Source organism: Balaenoptera borealis (genome assembly GCF_965194805.1).
Source record: "Balaenoptera borealis genome assembly, chromosome: 4".
Lineage (NCBI taxonomy): Eukaryota > Metazoa > Chordata > Mammalia > Artiodactyla > Balaenopteridae > Balaenoptera > Balaenoptera borealis.
In genome coordinates this window covers 126,015,646-126,038,412 of record NC_138861.1, presented here as the reverse complement: position 1 = coordinate 126,038,412, position 22,767 = coordinate 126,015,646, and positions in this window count along the sequence as shown.

Below are 22,767 nucleotides of genomic sequence, written 5' to 3'. Positions count from 1 at the left end.
TGATAATGCATGTGACTAGAATAAAAACACCAAATGACTATTTAGTTCCTGGAAAGCTCTGTAGAAATTGGATATACACATCGGGAAATAAACCAAATTTTCTTTGTATGCTCTACTGATTTCAAAGGGAACATTCTGTTTTGAACACTTTCATATCACCACATTGCCTAAGGAAACAAAGTCAATTAAGTTTATAATGTAAACTTTATATATAAACTTAGCTGTTTCAGTAGACATATAAAAGGAATCAGGTAGAAAATATTAAAGCCTTAGGTTAAAGAAAAAAAATCATTTATCTTGTCTATCTCCATACCTTTAAAGAATGTTTTTTATTCCACCCAGATATTAAAGATTTTACGTGGTCTGAAATATCCAGGGGTTATATTGATCTACCCAATTAATGCACCACATCCAGTACAAGAGGTACAACTGGGGCTACCATTTGGTGAAGTTTACATTAATTCTCTATTATCTGTCATAGTGCACTTGATTTTCCATAAGGCAATATGAATGGATTGAAATAAGATGTGATAGTGATCACCATCAATACATCCTTTATGATGCAACTCTTTCTGCAGTTCCTCCTGGAACACTGCACTGCATTTGCTTTGCTATTTGGGCATGGGGCAATTTCAGAGGCTTACACTTTGCCATTTTTACCATAAGGGCCACTTAGTTGCAGGTAAGGAACCAATGTGAGAGCTTTGCCAGCTGCTTAGAGTATTTTAATTATCCACTTAGGAATGAAGAAAATATAAGTTTTTCAGCAGTCTCATTGGTCTCACTGAGAGCAGGATTGGGGCCAAAGTTAATTTATCAATTGGTCATTCATAAGCCCACACTCAGAAAACACATTATGGTAGTTCAGGGCCTGGTTACCTAAGGGAGTTCCTCTGAGACTTCCTAGAAAATAAAATTCTTTTAAAACATATTATTATTTACAATAAGAATAAAAAGAAAAGTGTGGCACATTTACATCCCTTCCTTAGTCCTTTGAGTATATTCCTAATTTTAATGTCCCAATAATGGGACAAAATGTCTAAAGATTACTGAGTACAAACCTTTATCAAGGAAGTGTGTACTGTGTCATTTACTTAATCTTTCAATTATTTGATTTGGGTATTTGTCATGAAAAGCTCTGCATTAAGAAATGCATGAGTGTTGTGCAAAACAATGTGCTACTCCCGGACAGAGTAAGCCCACATATAAAAACACACTTGTAAAATTATGAGAAGACTGGCTTTTGCAAAAGCTAGAAATCAGCTTTTTAAAAAATAAATTTTCCAATAGAAATAAATATTTTACACTATTTTAAACCTTGGAAAAGTCAGTCCATAAATTAAAAATAATTTAAAGGTGTTTTTCTGCAAAAATGTAAAAATCACATTTTTTCATTGAGTTGAAAGTTAACTACAGACCTACAGCAATGTACTAGACATTGATATTCCAATAATACCACTTCTCTCTAATGAACAAAACCCAAAATCCTTTGCTCATGTCAAACTGGCAGGTTTTAATAAGTACATTTTTATTCACATTGTTTAATATTTTAGTCATTATTCTTTGTCAATTCCTAACTGGTAATGATTATCTGAAACTTCTATCGTATTGTATCTAATTTATGCATATCTCAAGTTTCTTATTTAGCAGTCTGTGTGCTTGTTGCATTCAACTCTCTTTCAATTAAATGGTTATTGCCTTGGGATTATCTCAAATGAGAAGCTTGACTGGTAAAACTACACCCTTAACCTTTTATTTTTTTTTTCCCAGCACTGATTTCCTTTGGTCATTTTTGAGAAAACTCAGAAATAATCTGTCAGAGAATATGCAAGTAATAAATAAATTGGTATTGATGACAAGTGTGGTATCGATACAAATTGTCAGGAATAATTTGAGTGCCAATTTAATTTTAATATTCTATTAAAATCTATGATTCAATAAACATTTTGTAAAGTTATAAAATGTGTGCAACTTTCTATCAGTTACTTTTATTTACAGAGGGAATTTTTGCAACAAACATTAATAGGGACGTAATTTTGAAAATGACAAAAATTAGTATTTGTACAATATCTAAAGATACACATTTCTGGATACACATATTGTACCATGGTGTCTGAAAACTATTAGGTGCTTGATAAATCATAGAATGAATAAATGCAGGGATACACTGAAGAGAAATTAAATTGGATGTTATTTTATTTTTTCATTCAGAATAACTTCAAAGCATCAGAATAGTTCCATTATTAAAGCATCATACTATGTTATTTCCAGACTATTGATTAAAGTAGGGATGGCAAATGTCAGTCTGTATGGCAAATTTGACATTTACAAATAAAGTTTTATTGGAACACAGCCACACTATTTACTTTCCTGTATTGTCTCTGGCAGCTTTCTCATTACAATGGCAGAATTGAGATCATATGATCCACAAAGCATAAACTATTTCCTACATGGCCATTTACAGAAAAGTTTGTTGACACCTAAATTAAAGGACTAAACCTATTGCTTAGGGATTCTGTAGTCCCTAAACATTCTTATTATATATAAGTAAAAAGTTGAGATAAATGCTATTCCATTATTGAGCGCTTTGGAACAGGGTTAACAATAATAACAAAAAGAGTTTTGATCTGATACCTACTAGTGTGTAGAACATTTATTTTGTACTAATTAATTCATAATAGAATGATCATAGCTGTTTTAAAATCAACAGGTAGAAAAGGTCATTGATTCTACACTGTGGATTTTCATGTTTGACAGTGTTTTTCAGTGATTAATTCATATGAAATTTTTAGAAAGAAAAATGTTTTGTTTTACCTCTTAGCCATCATTTCATTGAAAGACCTATGTAAGCCTCAATATATCTAGGATTGCTTTAAGAATTTTTACTTCAATTTAAAATGTGTATAGTACCTTATATCTGCAAATATAACAGTTTTGTTAGTAAATATCTTAAAACTAACTGTAAATTTTGATCTCTAAACTGTGTCATTGTTATGAGGCACCTAAATAAAAAAGAAAAAAAGTTAATTTTGTTCTCTAAGCTACCAAAGTTGGCTATTCCAATGACAGTTCAAATTTTTTCACTTGAAATTGGTTACTTTATTACACAAAATATAATAAAATAAATTGAATCATAAAAAAGCAGTCTAAGGAGGAAAGGAAGAGCCAAGAGATGTACTTTACTAAAAAAATATAATTACTTCTAGGAAAACTGACAAACCATTTGGGTCCAGATAGTTCCTAATTACTCACCTTTATTTTCATCAAGAGATATAATTTGTTTCCAAGAATATTAAATGTTATTTAATAAGTAAAGTTATAAGTTAATTTGAATGTTAATAGCTTTAAAATTTTTAATTTAAATTAATTTTATTTAGTCACTAACCCTGCATTGAAGAAAAAGAGTAAGCTTTATACTTTCTCTTTTATATATAAAGTACAAATCTATATACATTAAATGAAAAGATACACAGCATATCTATAGTATTAGGGAAAAAAACTTTTTCAAGTTTTGAGAAGGAAGGAAATTAAGAAAGATTGAGAAATACTGAACGGGACAAAAACTCTTATGTTCCCATGGAAATGCAAAATGAGATATTGGAATGGCAAGGCATTTTTTGACTTCCCAAAGTGAAAGATGCATACTGAGACAGTATTTCTCATGGTTTATAATGAAAGCAGCTTTTGGTCGAATTCTGAGAGTCTTAAGGTTTTTCTTATTAAGTCAATGTAGTAAGCACATTCTAATTTCTGATTATATTTATCTTTGCATATCATCAGATTTGGGGTTTTCTTTTCAGTGATTGGACTGAAAATGATTATTGCCCTGCATATGCAGGATGAGAATCCTCTTAAAAGGTTTCATAACAGTCCTTTGATCTTCACAGTTTTTCTTGAGATTAGTTACCTTCCCTGAGCCTATAACTGTTTTTCAAGGCATCCAGTGCCTTGAAATTCATCCCCTTCTTTGATAACTATTATTGGTTTCCTACTGCATAAGTATCACAACCACTCTTTACTCCAATGCATTCTCTATCACCTGTATTGTCAAGATAGACCGTATTTTGGGTCATAAAGCACATCTTAGTATTTAAAAGTTTGAAAAGTAAGGTTAAATTAGAACTAAATAACAGAAAGATATCAGAAAAATATTAAATATTTCGAAGTTAAACTATATACTTCACAAAATTAATTGTTAAAAAAGGAACTTAATTAGAAGTACAAAGTTGAAAAATTCACATCACCTGTTTTTAAAATTTACTGTAATGGAAAGTAATTTGTGTTATTTTAGTGAAAGGATAGATATATAAATCAATAAATTACCAAGGAGTCCATATAAAGACCCACATGAAAGTAGCCAGTTACTTTTTGAAAAGGTACAGAGACATTCAATAGAAAAAGGATAAGTTTTTCCAAAATGGTACTAAATAATTTAATATCTAAATGAAAAAAATCATATTAGTCTAAAATTATACCTTAAAAATTAACCCAAAATGGATCATAGACATAACTATAAAATGTAAAATATGAGAAAAAATTGTGTGACTGTGTGTTTGGCACAGAGTTATTCTAAGGAAAGTACTGTTGTGATAGTCAACAGGAACAAAACAACATAATTATCATCCCAATGATTTTATATGTTACAATTAACTGATACAAAATATTATGACTGAGAGAGGGGAGATCAAGGTGGCAGAGTAGGAGGATTCAGAGCTCACTTCCTGTAATGAACGTATCCAAAATATGTCTATATGTGGAGCAATTCTCAGTGAAAACAAACTGGCAAATAATAGAAAGACTCTTCTAGAACCAAGGCTGTAAGAAAGATCCACATGAACTCAGGTAGGGAAAGGAGAGAAGCAATCAGGTCTGGACGTGGGCCCCCGGGAGGGAACACAGTTGGAGGAAGGGATTACATGGGCTTAAATATCTTTCCTGGAGAGCAAGTGGTTCAATCCACATGTTGGGCACCCCAGCCCTGGGTGATCCAACACTTGTAAGATGAGTCCCCTTCAGTAGTCTGAAAACCAGTGGGACTAACAGGAGGGCTGTAAGAAACCTAGACCCCTCTGGTGAAGAGTGTGCACAATCTTGCTTACACCCATAACAGGCCAAAGGAAGCAGACTGAAACTGCCTGGGATTCTGGCTGGTTTCCCCTCTCGCTCCATGGAGCAGCTCCACAATAAGGCAAGGGCTGCAGCAGCCAAGAGGAGTGCACAGTTGTGAGGGATGGGCCTGCTTAAACCAAGAAAGACATATGAATGGGGCTAAGGCAGCCACTGCTGGCAACTGTGGAGGCAGCAAATCAGGAGGGATCTGGAACTCTGACTGGTGCTGGACCACCACAGCCTGTGCCCTGACCCACACTGAGTACCCACTCCAGCCCTTTCTGCCCCAGCACTGTGCCCCTCTAGGGTGAGGGAGATAATGCTGGGAGCAGGGAAAACACACACCTAGAGGGAACAGAACCAGCTGGGACACAAAGTGTAGAGCTTCTGCTCCAGCAACTTGCTACATGCCTCCACTTCCAACAGGGTGGTGTTGGCCACTGAGCCGAGGTGAAGCCTCAGCTCACACCTGGCTCTAACTCTAGCACCTCCATCTTCAGCCCCACTTCCTACCAAGGTGATAACTACAAGAACACCCTGAGGGAAGATATGACTTATGTTCATGTCAAATCCAGGTCTCCCACCAAAAACACTGTACAGGAAATGCAGACTGTACAGAGATGCTCCCACACAAGGAAACACCTTCAAGACTGGGATAGGTAACAGCTTCACCTAATTTCATAGAGACAGAGAAAATTAACCAAAATGAGAAGTCAGAGAAATTTGTTTCAAATGAAAGAACAGGAGAAAAACCCTGAAAAAACAATTAATGAAACAGAAATAATTTACCAGATAAAGAGTTCAAAGCATTCCACAAAATTCATCATCCATTCATGAAAAATCTCTCATCAAAGTTGGTAGAGAGGAAACATATCTCTACATAATAAAGACCATTTACGACAAACCCACAGCTAACATCATACCCAATGGTAAAAAGCTAAAAGCTTGTCCTCTAAAGTCAGGAACAAGACAAGGACGCCTACTCTTCCCACTCCTATCTGAGATAGTATTGAAAGTCATTGCCACAACAATTAGGCAAGAAAAAGAAAGAAAAGGCATGCAAATTGAAAGGGAAGAAGTAAAACTGTCACTATTTGCAGATGACAAAATACTACATATAGAAAACCCTAAAATCTCTGTGAAAAAACTATTATAACTAATAAATGAATTCAGTAAATTAGCAGGATACAAGATTAATATACAGAAATCTGCTTTTCTTTACCCTGATAATGAACTATCAGAAAGAGAATTCAAGAAAACAATCACATTTACAAATGCATCAAAAAGGATAAAATACCTAGGAATAAACTTAACCAATGAGGTGAAAGACCTGTACTCTGAAAACTGTAAGACACTGATGAAGAAAATTAAAGATAATACAAAGAAATGAAAAGCCAATCCATGCTCTTGGATTGGAAGAATTAATATTGTGAAAATGTCCATACTACTCAAAGCAACCTATAGATTTAATGCAATCCTTATCAAAATACCCATGACATTGTTCACAGAACTAGAACAAATAATTCTAAAATTCATATGAAACACAAAAGACCCCAAATAGGCAAAGCAATCTTGAAAAAAAAGAACAAAGCTGCAGGTATCATGCTCCCTGACTTCAGACTATACTATGAAGCTACACTAATTGAAATACTATGGTAATGGAACAAAAATAGACACATAGATCAATGAAACAGAATAGACAGCCCAGAAATAAACCCACACACCTATGGTCAATTAAGATACAACAAAGGAGGGAAGAATATACCATGGAGAAAAGACAGTCTCTTCACAAGTGGTGCTGAGAAAACTGGACATGTAAAAGAATGAAGTTAGCACATTTTCTCACACCATATAAAAAATAAACTCAAAACGGATTAAAGACCTAAATATAAAACTGGAAACCATAAAACTAGAAAAAATCATAGGCAGAACACGATGTGACCTAAAAACGTCACAATATTTTTTTGTATCTGTCTCCTAAGGCAAAGAAAACAAAAGCAAAAATAAACAAATGGTACCTAACTAAATTTAAAAGCTTTTGCACAGCAAAGGAAATCATCAACAGAACAAAAAGACAACCTACTGAATGGGAGAAAATATTTTCAAAGGATACGACGGATAAGCGGTTAATATCCAAAATATGTAAACAGCTCATAGAACTCAAAATTTAAAAAGCAAATAACCCAATTAAAAAATGGAGAGAAGACATGAACAGACATTTCCCCAAAGAAGATATACAGATGGCAAACAGCCACATAAAAAGATGCTCAATATCTCTAATCATCAGAGAAATGTAAACCAAAACCACAATGAGATATCACCACACACCTGTCAGAATGACTATCATCAGAAAGTCTACAAATGTTGGTGAGCTGTGGAAAAAAGGGAACCCCTGCACACTGTTCATGAAAATATAAATTGGTACAGCCACTATAGAAAGCAGTATGGAGGTTCCTCAAAAAAAAAACCTAAAAATACAACTACCATATGATCCAGCAATTTCACTCCTGGCTATATATCCGAAGAAGACAAAAACATTCATTTGAAAAGATACATGCACCCCAATATTCATAACAACATTACTTACAATAGCCAATACGTGAAGAAGCCTAAGTATCCATCAACAGATGAATGGATAAAGAAGATGTGGTAAATAAATACAACAGAATAGTACTCAGCCATAAAAAATAATGAAAATTTGCCACTTTCAACAACATGGATGGACCTGGTGGGTATTATGCTTAGTGAAATGTCAGACAGAGAAAGACAAATACTGTGTTTTCACCTATATGTGGAATCTAAAAAATAAAATAAGTGAATATAACAAAATAGAAACAGACTCCCAGACATAGAGAACAAACTACTGGTTACCAGTGGGGAGAAGGAAAGAAGGAGGGGCAAGATAAGGCGGGGATTAAGAGGTACACACTACTAGATATAAAATGAATAAGCTACAAGGATATACTGTTCAGCAGAGGGAAATATAGCCATTATTTTCTAATGATTTTAAATGGAGTATAATCTATAAAAACATTGAATCACTGTGTTGTATAACTGAAATTATATAATAATGTAAATCAACTATACCTTAATAAAAGAATATATAAACAGGAAAAATATTATGAGTGAAAGGAACTAAAAAAGTGTACATTACCTAATTCCATTTACATAAAGTTGAATATAGGCAAAGCTGTATCTGTAGCGTGCATTATCAAAGAGCATGACATCACATCCAAAGAGTCAAAATTAGTTCTTGGGGATGAAAAAAATCTTTCTCCTGATTATTTATAAAGCACAGATATACAGATAATATAAAACAAATACATATTTACACAGATGGGCAAGAGAGGAAATAAAATGTCTAGAAACATTTCTTGGGGAAGGAGAGATTTTAGAAAGATGTGACAAACATTGATTTATAGTGTCACACCTTTGGAGTAGTTTGAGTAACAATTAGATTAATCCAGTGTTGGGGTACTGGAATGCTGGAAAATATTAGGTGAGTTGGGACAGCAGGGTTGAAATTGAGAACAACAAAGTAGTTAAAATAAATAATGAGAAGGACCCTGATATATTGTTGGGTAAACAGGACAAACAGAACAAGGCATTACATAAGAGCTCTTGTCAAAGTTAACAAATGTATCCTAGTGAGTGTAACAGAAATAATTAGATCAAAAATTAAGATGTGTAGGGACTTCCCTGGAGGTCCAGTGGTTAAAACTTCACCTTCCAATGCAGGGAGTGCTGTTCGATCCCTGGTTGGGGAGCTAAGATTCCACATGACTTGCGGCCAAAAAACCAAAACAGAAAACAGAAGCAATATTGTAACAAATTCAATAAAGACTTTAAAAATGGTCCACATCAAAAAAACTTAAAAAAAATTAAGATGTGTGACTTTTTTGTTAGATTTTATGATTTCTAAGGTGAAGCAATTCCAAGTAATAACAAATTTCAAAATTTAGAGTATAGTAAAAAATGGTCAAGAAACAAAGGATTCCATTATGACATTCTCTGACACTCCCAGTAGTTATATTAGTTTCAAGATCAAACCCATAATTTCTGTATTGTTAAATTTTGGAAGGAATTCAGCAATACTTGACTAACTATCTTTTATGGAAATCAATGCCATTTTGATGTTAAAGTATATATTTTTCTGTTTGCTAATCTCATGTTAGTTATTAAAAAGAACTTTTGAGTTAGTAAAGAATATAAAAAAATAGTTTAGAGTTTTATATATAAAGACTAATATTTACATATAAAATACATTTATATATTTACCCATTTACAACTACATAGTTTGTATTTAAAAATATACAAATGTATATTAAACATCTATATATATGACTATTAATATGTGTTTACAAGGTAATAAAAGATAAGCAAGTTATAATGCAAAATACTTTTTGTAAAAAAGAGAATGACTTAATTCACAATATCAATTCTTTTTATTCTCTAACAAAATGCCTATGTTTGCCTTAGAACTCATTAGACTGATAATACATCCAGTGAAATATAATTTAAACTTTAATTAAAAGATCACTTACAGGATTTAACATTTTAATGTGATAGCTAAAATGAATTAATTTCAAGTGAAAGAACTATATATACTTCAGTGTTAGATAAATTATAATTACATAATTATACCAAATACTATATATAAATTAAAATTATATGTTATTTCAATTATAACCTGAAGCTATTATCTTGATATATGACATGATTACAATTAAAGTTAAGTAGTTACTATAATATGTCTTGCTGAAGATATTAACAGCATATTAAAAATCCCAGCCAATGTTATTAGTACTTTAAATATAATACTCAGAACGTAGTAGTTACTAAAATAGAGCTCTTTTAAGAAGAATTAACTAGTTTATATGGTTCTTAATAATTTTTTAAAATAACTTTATTTTACCATGAATCATATATGTTTTCATATGTTGGACTGGAACACTATTCTTAGGACAGGCTAATGTCACATATTATTTAATTTCTTTTAAAATGCTTGGTTATAACACATCACATCATTTAAAAAATGTACATAAAGTAACTCCATTTCCAAAGCACTTGCACAGAGCAAATTTTACCAAATATAAAACAAGAGCTTTCTTTGTTAAATATTGACCAGTACTGACCAAAATATTGATCAATAATTTTGTTTAAAATTGAATTGAGGAGTTCATTTTCTGAGTTGACAAATTGCAAGGGAAATAAACTGGAATACTAAACAGAGAAATGCTTAAAATAATGTACAAATATATACATTGGAAGTAATTTTATGTTACTGAAACCTGAGAAAATTACAATAAAATACGTAAACATACAAATATATAAAATAGGCTGAAATACCTAGATTCTTTAAATTATAAATTAATAAGCTAGAAAGTCCTCACTAAATTTGAGAGAAAAAATGAGGAAATGTGGTGGCAGTTTTCAATTTCACCACTTTGAATTATATATATATATATATATATATATATATATATATATATATATATATATAATCATATATATGCTTGTTAGGAAAAAATAAAGTACTTCTTTTAATAAGATACTAAAATGTGAAGAAATTACCTTGCTTCAAAATATTTTTTACATTTACAAAATACATAGCTCTATAATTAACACTGATAAAATAGAATTATCATACTTCAGACTTTATTTAGAAACAAATATCATCATAATTTCCATAATGAGTTCTCTATGTGATATACTCATTTTTAAATTAATAGATTAAATTTTAGGTCTCCTTTGAAAAGATAATTTAATTAAATTACATACAAAGTTAGTTTTCTTAAAAATATTAGTATTTAATATGTATATGGGTATATGTGCATGCATTTTGTATGTATGGTCTTTTTCCCCACTTTTTTTAACTATCCATAACAGATAAGTAGATGAGATTTCCTAGTACTTATACTTACTAAATGTATTTTTTTCAGTTATCAAAGGAATATTGTATATACATTTATACAACTTATAAAATTGATGAGTGAACTGAATAATAACAGTATTAAAGTCAAAGCAAGTTGTTCACTAATGGAACTTAATATTGGCTTACCTAGAAAAAATACTTAACTGATTTTTTTTTACAGAGGAGGAGTATTTCTTCTATAAGCTCTGTGTAATAGGCAGACTAAAAACTACTAGTAAAAATGACTGACCTGACTTTTGCTTCTGGCTAAGATTGAATAACAGGTACCAGACTTACCCTCTAACCCAAAATGAATGATAAAGTAAATAAAATATGTGAAAAACTTTGGTGACACAAAAGAATGATCCTTGAGAGAAGTGAAACAAATGAGTTGAGTCTTAGAATTAGTCAGTTTACTGAATGGAAAGAGTCTCTGGTCTATAACATAGTGAAGACAAATCCCAGTGGTTTATGGCAACCTTTCTGATTTGAGTAGATTGAGAGTCTAGGAAGACTAGCATTCAAATGGCAGAGTAATTCAATGGAAAGAGTGTCAGAGACACACACCCAAAAAGAGAGAGAGAGAGAGAGGATGAGAGAGAGAGGTCTGTAGACCTACAGAGGATTCTCCTTGTCTTCAGCTGAGTACTGATTAGTTCATGCATGTTCATATGACTCAAAGTTGGTGAAAGGACCACCCAAAAGAAGCAAAGTGAAGAGTGTCAGAGGTCACACAGTCCTAGGAATAGTTTATTTCCCCAATGGTATGAATAAAAAACTTGTAATTCATGGGGGATCTAAAAATCACAATTAATTCTTGGGGTAGAATAATGAGAAATGTATTGCCTCGGGAATGAGGAAAATGAGCCTTAGAATAAGACTGCTGCTTTGGTTCTGCAGAACTATATTAAATGCTCAAGAATATTTTTAGGCATATAAAAATATCCATAATCATACAAGGTACACCTTATAATAATTGGCATCCAATTAAAAATTTTACGAAGAAGTAGGAAATTATACAGAATGAGAAGAAAAAAACCAACCAAAATAAACAGACTCAGAATTTACATAGATGGTATGTCTAAATAGTTATTGTGTTATACAGTGTTAAAAGGTAAGGATTGAACATGTTAAGTAGAGACCTGAGAGTATAAAAAGATCCATCTTGAACTTTTAGAAATGAAAAATACAATGTATTTGATTTAAAATATTCTATATATAATTAACAGTAGATTATGAAATGTAGAGAAAGATCATTGAAATTGAAAACATAAAAATAAAAACTACTGGAGAGAAAACAGAGGAAAAAGAAATGAAAGAAATGAAGACAGCGAAATGTGGGGTAACTCAAGCAGCCTAATATACATACAGTTAGAGTTTCCAAAGGAGAGGAAATAGAGGGGAATACAGAAAAAAAAAATGCATATATATATATATATATATATATATATATAATTGCCAGGAATTTTCCAAATTTGATAAAATCCATAAACCCACAGATCCAAAAAGCTCAATCAGGCCCGAGTACAAAAAAAAACAAAAAAAAGAAGAAAAAAAGTGAAGACTACACCAGGACATATCACTTAAAACTAGTGATAAAGACAGAATCTTAAAAGGAGTCATGGAAAAGAAATGACACTTTGTGTAAAAAGAAATAAAGATTAGAATGACAGACATTTTGTCCGTAACAATGGATACCAAATTACTACAATGCAACATCTTTAAAGTACTGAAGGAAAAATAATGTCAACTTAGAATTCTATGTCCAGTAGGGGAAATTTTAATTCTTTTTTAGGGAATAAAAAGTTTTTCTCAGATAGAAAAGCTGAAAATATTTATAAACAGGAAGACCTTCACTACAAGAAATGCTAAAGGCAAAAAAGAAAATGTTATCAAATGAAAGTTTTTATCTACACCAACCAATGAAGAACATTGGAAACTGCAGAAATGTAGGTAAATTGGGAGTTTTGAGCAGAGTTATAACAATGCCTAGCAATCCTTCTACATTCTCTGATCACTTGTATTCTTCATTCTTAATAATATTTTATGCCCCATGTCTGTCCACAAAACAGTAATATAACACTCTGTACATATCACCTTCATTTCACTAAAAACAAAAACAAAAAACCCCACAAAATCAGAAGCCATTAGAAAAGGTCAGCTCATATTTCCAGTACAAACTCTACTCATTTATCTACATGTAGACCCTATAACCCCTCCTGAACCTTTCCTGTTGTAAGGTATACTTCTCCTATTGTAAGATAAACTCCTCCAATTTTTCAGTTCTGTCCATCTTCTCTGGTAATAAAGGACTTTCACTTAAATTAATATCCCCATTTTCCTGCATCCTAAATCTCTCTTTCTTATGAATATTTTACTTAAGTCTTAGGCTATAGTATTTTCCATATTAAATAAATAAATCTTCCTGGAGTCTATTCTACCACTTTCGGATACCTCCTTATTTCTGTTTATAGCAAAACTTTCTTTTTCTCATCTACCAACTGCAGGATTTTATCATTGTCATTCCACTGAAACTTTTAATCAAATCACTAACTCTTCCATCTTGCCCAATCAAATGGCCAATTCTTTGACTTCAGTTCACCTAATCTCTCCACAGCATCACCTTCTTGAGATTGTTGCTTCCCACAGATTTCTGGGCCCCAGACCTACTTCTTTTCATTATGTATACTTGACTGGGTTTCTTTATTTCTTCTGCTGGATATTTCCATTTTCTGACTAATAAGGGCTGGAATTATCCAAGATCAGATGGATATCCTTTTCTTTATATACCATAAATCCTGATTAACTTATCAAGTACCAACAATTTAACTGTGCATTATTTTTATAATTTTATATTATTTTGACACTCAATATATAAGACTAAGCTTGACTCTGCACCAATTTCCTACTTAACAATCACTATTTGGTTTTCTAATTGGCCACCCAAACTTAACAACATCAAGAGAACTACTGATGTCTGCTTGAATTCCCATTTTATAAAGGGCTCTTTATTTGACACTGTAATCAAAGACTACATATCTCATCTGATTTGCCTATTACCATCTTAGTCCACAGTCAGTCAGTTAGAAAACCTCTTGGTTTTTAAATTACTACTCAAACATGTCTAGCTCAGTGCTTTTATGTTATTTTCTACTAAGAAAAATCTTCATCTCTTTACATGGAAATCTTCCTCCATTCATGTCCTTGCTCAAATCTGATGTCCTCAAGAACATTTCTTTGACCATTCTACCTGAAGTGGTATACATAATGCACTCTCCATTATTCTCCATCCATCTTTCAGCTTTATATTTCTTAATTGATCACTTAGCATTATAGAATACATTTATTTATTATATAGAATTCTATTATATAGAATATAGATTATTATCTGGCTCATGAAAACACCTGCATTATAAGGGCTGACATTTTATATATTTTTTCACAATATCTTTATTGCCTAAAATAGTATCTGGCACATAGAATATGATTAACAAATAACATCAGAGATGTTATTCTAGCTCTTTAAGTTTAGAAGTAAGTACATAACACTTTTCTTTCTGTAAAATTTCCAATAAGAGCAGGAGAGTAAATGGAGATAAATATGGTTAAAAAATATTTTAAAGAAAAGCGTTTACATTCCTTTGCTATTTCTTTGATCAATATATATGTTATTTCTTTTGGTAATATATTTGTGCTGTCAACATAAGATATTCCATGAACATGATTTGCATTAGGGCAACTCATCACATCCTGGGATAGAGTTTGAGGTCTCAAGAATCAGTTTCATTCTGTGTGTAGGACTGGTGGCCCTAAAATCAGTATTACTCCTACTGCAATCACCAGAGAACTCAAGAAGTCCAGTGAGAAGTAACTGCAGCTTGAGAATTGTATTAATCTGAGTTCTGTCAGGAGATAGAAATCACAGCAGTAATTTGAATTGGGAAATTTAATATAAAGTCATATTAATTAGTGAAAGAGACAGGGTAAAGAGACATGCTAAAAGTAAAGAAATAGCTAATATAGGATCAGCCATTATATACTGGCCTGAGACAGAGTACACAGGAATGAAGGGACTTGAAAGAGCGTCTTCCTCCAACGCTGAGATTCACACCTCATCAGAAATGGTGTGACTGTGGCCCTCTGGATGACAGAGAAGTTGAAGAAGGTACTGCAGGCTTTGGATGGCAGGAAGGAAACTACTGGCTGTATGATACTACTTGGGAAATAGCCACTGGAGTTCTGATTAAATTCACTGGGAAAAGCTGACCACTAGAGTATCGATTCATCTTGCTGATAAACCACCCACAGGGGTGCCACTAAAACTTGCTGAAGAGTGAATGCCAGCACATGTGTCACACACTGCTGGCCACCACAGACCATACGAGCAAGAAGGAATAGTACTCTGGAATAAGAAGAGAAGTGTAATTTAATGACAAAGATTAGCATTATGCCAACAGCAAATGAGAAATAGATGATCTAGTTCCAGCATCATAAAGTAAGACAAAAAAAAGGTGAATTTGGAGCTAAGAGTCAATAAACTGATAAGTGGCAGAGAAAGCAAAAATCACCTCAGGACATGTACATACCCTCTTAAAGTAACACCTGACCCAAAATTCCCTGGAAACATGGCTTCATCTGAGTTTCATCTTTGTATCTAAGCTCTCACTTTATTCAAGTTTCTTTTTAATTGACTGTGCTATGTAGGTATCACAGTGGTTCTCATTATTCCCTGAACATGATATTCACCAGGTAAAGCTTGGTAAAAATACAGATGCTGCAGTTCCATCATTCTGATTCAGCTTACATACTGGCATTAACACATACCTATTTCCAGTGAGCAATGAACCACTTTAAGAGAGGCGGGTAGAGAGCCAACCAACACTGACATAAGAAACAAACAATGTAGGTTTAATAATATATGTCAACCAGAGGAAAACATGTAAGTTACTTCTTATTTGCAGGTATTTCTGTAATTTCCCATGGAGCAAGGGCTCTACTTACAAAGTTCTTCCAATCTATTATCATTCTATAGTAAAGACTGCTATAGAATTTAGGTAAATATAAGGACTGATAATTTTAATTGCATGAATGACCAAAGTGGTTATTTTAATTTTAAATCATCAGTATGAAAGACACAGTAGTTGATATTTTAATAGAAAGTGTTAAAACTCTTGAAGATACTAACATTTATACTGAAAACTGGATGGGATCTTCTAACATTGAAACAATAATTTGAGGCACCTGCTCCAAATTACCACCAGTAGAAAGAAAAATATATTGACCCAAATGTGTCAGCCTCATAAATTACATTTCAATGCTCTCTAAGAATATTTTCACATTGAAATGTGCATTCATGAATATACGGCAAAATAACAGAATGAAAAAACAGAGGCTTGAAGAGAGAAATGGTAAGATGAGCACAGGGATAACATTTACTTCTTCCACCAGATCTTGAACAGTTGGAACAAAGGGAGAGCTATATGAAAATAGACAGGTCCCATATGTCCCACATTTGAGAAAAGCCAGTGTAGGAAAGAGGTGTCAGATCATGTACAAGATTTCAAACACTCTATTTAGCATCTCATTTATTGTGGCTTCACTATTTGAATGCTGGTACCCTTTTCCAAATGGAAACACAGTATGTATGTGAGATTATGTATAAATGTCCATAAATGTATGTCTTATGTATACACATATGAAAGTATTGATATATACATATACATAGGCGTGTATGTGCCTATACATAAAAATAACATATATTAATTCTTACCATAATATACAATATATAAGTTTTGCTTTCTATATTTTTTCTCTAAAAATTTTTTTTATTGAAATATAGTTAATTTACAATGTTTCAGGTGTACAGCAAAGTGATTTTATATATATATATATATTCATTTTCAGATTATTTTCCATTATAGGTTATTATAAGATATTGAATATACTTCGTTGTACTATACAAGAGGTCTTTGTTGTATATTTTATATATATAGTAGTATCTGTTAATCCCAAATTCCAATTCCTTCCCCCCATAATCCATTTTTTAAATTTAATTTAAATTTTTTTATACAGCAGTTTCTTATTATCAATTTTATACATATTAGTGTATATATGTCAATATCAATCTCCCAGTTCATCCCACCACCACCACCCGCCTACCCCACTTTCTCCCCCTTAGTGTCTCTATTTCTGCCTTGCAAACCAGTTCATCTGTACCATTTTTCTAGACTCCACATATATGCATTAATATACGATATTCATTTTTCTCTTTCTGAATTACTTCACTCTGTATGACAGTCTCTAGGTCCATCCATGTCTCTACAAATGACCCAATTTTGTTCCTTTTTATGGCTGAGTAATATTCCATTATATATATGTACCACATCTTCTTTATCCATTTGCCTGTTGATGGACATTTAGGTTGCTTCCATGACCTGGCTATTGTAAAGAGTGCTGCAATGAACATTGGGGTGCATGTGTCTTTTTGAATTATGGTTTTCTCTGGGTATATGCCCAGCAGTGGGATTGCTGGGTCATATGGTAATTCTATTTTTAGTTTTTTAAGGAACCTCCATACTGTTCTCCATAGTGGCTGTATCAATTTACATTCCCACCAACAGTGCAAGAGGGTTCCCTTTTCTCCACACCCTTTCCAGCATTTGTTGTTTGTAGATTTTCTGATGATGCCCATTCTAACCAGTGTGAGTTGATACCTTGTTGTAGTTTTGATTTGCATTTCTCTAATAATTAGTTATGTTGAGCAGCTTTTCATGTGCCTCTTGGCCATCTGTATGTCTTATTTGGAGAGATGTCTATTTAGGTCTTCTGCCCATGTTTTGATTGGGTTGTTTTTTTAATGTTGAACTGCATGGGTTGTTTATATATTTTGGAGATTAATCCTTTGTCCATTGATTCATTTGCAAATATTTTCTCCCATTCTGAGGGTTGTCTTTATGTCCTCTTTATAGTTTCCTTTGCTGTGCAAAAGCTTCTAAGTTTCATTACATCCCATTTGTTTATTTTTGTTTTTTTTCCATTACTCTAGGAGGTGGGTCAAAAAAAGATCTTGCTGTGATTTATGTCAAAGAGTATTCTTCCTATGTTTTCCTCTAAGAGTTTTACAGTGTCCAATCTTACATTTAGGTCTTTAATCCATTTTGAGTTTATTTTTGTGTATAGTGTTAGGGAGGGTTCTAATTTCATTGTTTTACATGTAGATGCCAAGTTTTCCCAGCACCTCTTATTGAAGAGACTGTCTTTTCTCCATTGTATATCGTTGCCTCCTTTGTCATACATTAGTTGACCATAGGTACATGATTTTATCTCCAGGCTTTCTACCTGTTCCATTGATCTATATTTCTGTTTTTGTGCCAGTACCATATTGTCTTGATTACTGTAGTTTTGTAGTATAGTCTGAAGTCAGGGAGCCTGATTCCTCAAGCCCTGATTTTTTCCCTCAAGATTGCTTTGGCTATTCGGGGTCTTTTGTGTCTCCATACAAATTTTAATTTTTTGTTCTAGTTCTGTAAAAAATGCCATTCAAAATTTGAGATTCATATTTGAGATTTTTCTTGTTTCTTGAGGTAGGATTGTATTGCAATAAACGTTCCTCTTAGAACTGGTTTTGCTGCATCCCATAGATTTTGGATCATAGTGTTTTCATTGTCATTTGTCTCTAGGTATTTTTTGATTTCCTCTTTGATTGCTTCAGTGATCTCTTGGTTATTTAGTAACGTATTGTTTAGCCTCCATGTGTTTGTGTTTTTCACGTTTTTTTCTCTGTAATTTATTTCTAATTTTACAGTGTTGTGGTCGGAAAAGATGCTTGATATGATTTCAGTTTTCTTAGATTTACCAAGGCTTGATTTGTGACCCAAGATGTGATCTATCCTGGGAAATATTCTGTGTGTACCTGAGAAGAAAGTGTAATCTGCTCTTTTGTGGGTGGAATGTCCTATAAATATCAGTTAAATCTACCTAGTCTATTGTGTCATTTAAAGCTTGTGTTTCCTTATTAATTTTCTGTCTGGATGATCTGTCCCTTGGTGTGAGGTGTTAATGCCCCCCTCACTATTATTGTGTTCTGTTGATTTCCTCTTTTATAGCTGTTAGCATTTGTCTTATGTATTGAGGTGCTCCTATGTTGGGTGCATATATATTTATAATTGTTATATCTTCTTCTTGGATTGATCCCTTGATTATTATCTAGTGTCCTTCCTTGTCTCTTGTAACATTCTTTATTTTAAAGTCTATTTTATCTGATATGAGTATTGCTACTCCAGCTTTCTTTTGATTTCCTTTTACATGGAATATCTTTTTCCATCTCCTCACTTTCAGTCTGTACATGTCCCTAAGTCTGAAGTGGGTCTCTTGTAGACAGTATATATATGGGTCTTGTTTTTGTATCCATTCAGCAAGCCTCTGTCTTTTGGTTGGAACATTTAATCCATTCACATTTAAGGTAATTATCGATGTGTATGTTCCTATGACCATTTTCTCAATTGTTTTGGGTTTGTTATTGTAGGTCCTTTTCTTCTCTTGTGTTTCCCACTTAGAGAAGTTCCTTTAGCATTTGTTGTAGAGCTGGTTTGGTGGTGCTGAATTCTCTTAGCTTTTGCTTGTCTGTAAAGCTTTTGATTTCTCTATCGAATCTGAATGAGATCCTTGCCGGGCTGAGTAATCTTCTTGTAGGTTCTTCCCTTTCATCACTTTAAATATATCATACCAATCCCTTCTGATTTGTAGAAATTCTGCTGAGAATTCAGCTGTTAACCTTATGGGAGTTTCCTTGTATATTATTTGTCATTTTTCCCTTGTTGCTTTTAATAATTTTTGTCTTTAATTTTGTCAATTTGATCACTATGTGTCTCGGCATGTTTCTCCTTGGGTTTATCCTGCCTGGGACTCTCTGCACTTCCGGGACTTGGGTGGTTAGTTCCTTTCCCATGTTAGGGAAGTTTTTGACTATAATCCCTTCCAATATTTTCTCGGGTCCTTTCTTTCTCTCTCTTCTCCTTCTGGGACGCCTATAATACGAATGTTGGTGTGTTTAATGTTGTCCCAGAGGTCTCTTAGGCTGTCTTCATTTCTTTTCATTCTTTTTTCTTTATTCTGTCGTGTGGCAGTGAATTCCAACTTTCTGTTTTCAGGTCACTTATCCGTTCTTCTGCTTCAGTTATTCTGCTTGATTCTTTCTAGTGTATTTTTCATTTCAGTTATTGTATTGTTTATCTCTGTTTGTTTGTTCTTTAATTCTTCTAGGTGTTTTTTCTTTAATTCTTCTAGGTCTTTGTTAAACATTTCTTGCATCTTCTTGATCTTCGCCTCCATTCTTTTTCCAAGGTCCTGGATCATCTTCACTATCATTATTCTGAATTCTTTTTCTGGAAGGTTGCCTATCTCCACTTCATTTAGTTGTTTTTCTGGGGTTTTATCTTGTTCTGTCATCTGGTACATAGTCCTCTGCATTTTCATTTTGTCTATCTTTCTGTGAATGTGGTTTTCGTTCCACAGGCTGCAGGATTGTAGTTCTTCTTGCTTCTGCTGTCTGCCCTCTGGTGGGTGAGGCTATCTAAGAGGCTGGTGTAAGCTTCCTGATCAGAGGGACTGGTGATGGGTAGAGCTGGGTGTTGCTCTGGAGGGCAGAGCTCAGTAAAACTTAATCTGCTTGTCTGCTGATGGGTGAAGCTGAGTTCCCTCCTTGTTGGTTGTTTGGCTGGAGGTGACCCAACACTGGAGCCTACAGGCTCTTTGGTGGGGCTAATGACTGACTCTGGGAGGGCTCACATCAATGAGTGCTTCTCAGAACTTCTGCTGCCAGTGTCCTTGTGCCACGGAGAGCCACACCCCGCCTCTGCAGGAGACCCTCCAACACGAGCAGGTAGGTCTGGTTCAGTTTCCCCTGGGGCCACTGCTCCTTCCGCCTGGGTCCTGATGTGCACACTACCTTGTGTGTGCCCTCCAAGATTCGAGTTTGTTTCTCCCAGTCCTGTCGAAGTCCTGCAATCAAATCCTGCTAGCCTTCAAAATCTGATTCTCTGGGAATTCCTCCTCCTGTTGCTGGACCCCAGGTTGGGAAGTCTGATGTGGGGCTCGAAACCTTCACTCCAGTGGGTGGACTTCTGTGGTATGACTGTTCTCAAGTTTGTGAGTCACCCACCCAGTGGTTATGGGATTTGATTTTATTGTGATTGCACCCTCCTACCGTCTCATTGCAGCTTCTCCTCTGTCTTTGGATGTGGGGTATCTTTTTCAGCGAGTTCCAGTGTCCTCCTGTCGATGATTGTTCAGCATTTAGTTGTGATTCCGGTGCTCTCACAAGAGGGAGTAAGTTTTGCTTTTCAAATTGCCTCTTTCTATGTCAATTAACTTTGTTCTAACAAAAATAAGAACATTAAGGAAATTAAATATACTTATTCTCAATTATGTAAAATAGCATCATTTTTACTTTGTGGATATTTACAATACTAATATATTCTGAAACCATTATTTCAATATTTCTTAGTACTATTTTTACATTTAAATGGTTTTGATACTTCCCATCAATTCTTTACAAAGATCTTTTCACTGACACTTTAATTTTATTTCTTGCTTGGTTAGATTTTTGTCCTTGAGTTCTTATTTTAACATGGGTTCATAGATATAGTATTACCTGCATATTTGTATACATCAGAAAATTTAAATACAACTTTACTGAGAATAAAATTTATTGGATACAATTTTCCTTAAAATGTTTTAGACTTTATTTTTTGGAGTTACAGAATGTTATAATGTAAAAGTTAGAAGACAACGTATTTTTTTTCCCTTTAAGGGGACTTATTTTTATGCTTGGAAACTGAGAAGTATGTTTTTCAGTGACAGTTCAATATTAGATCAGGATCAGAATCAATAGCAATCTTTCTAATTTTCTAGAGACTTTTTTATTAGATTCAACTCTAAATTTGATAAGAGCACTCTTCCTTTGTGTTCTGGGGTGTTATTTTTGTTTTATTTGTTTATTTTTCTGGCATTCATTATATTCACTCTGTAGAAACAGCAGGTACATATATTGACATGTTTCGGGGTAATCCAAGTTTATTTTTCTTTATGATGACATTCATATGCATTCAAATTGTTTATTTAACATACATTTCCAAAGATATCATTTTCCTTCCCTATTTTTGTTTTTGTTGGGATCCATAGAGGGGTGCAAAATAAGAATGCTGATACACTTATCTTTAATCATGTGTCTTCTGTGGTTGTTGATATAAAGTCTTATTTTGGAAATTATTTTATAAACATTTACAGAATTTTGTTTAATAACATAAGCCATTTCTTAATATGAATTTGGATTTATTTATTTATTTATTTATTTATTTATTTTTTATATGAAGTTCAGTTTGAGTTTTTTGTTTTTTTGTATAAAGAGTATGTCTGTATTATTTTAAATTTTTTAAAATTTATTTATTTATTTTTGGCTGTGTTGGGTCTTCGTTTCTGTGCGAGGGCTTTCTCTAGTTGTGGCAAGTGGGGGCCACTCTTTATCGCGGTGTGCGGGCCTCTCACTATCACGGCCTCTCTTGTTGTGGAGCACAGCCTCCAGTCACGCAGACTCAGTGGTTGTGGCTCACGGGCCTAGTTGCTCCGCGGCATGTGGGATCCTCCCAGACCAGGGCTCGAACCTGTGTCCCCTGCATTGGCAGGCAGATTCTCAACCACTGTGCCACCAGGGAAGCCCTGGATTTATTTTTTAATGGAAGTAATTT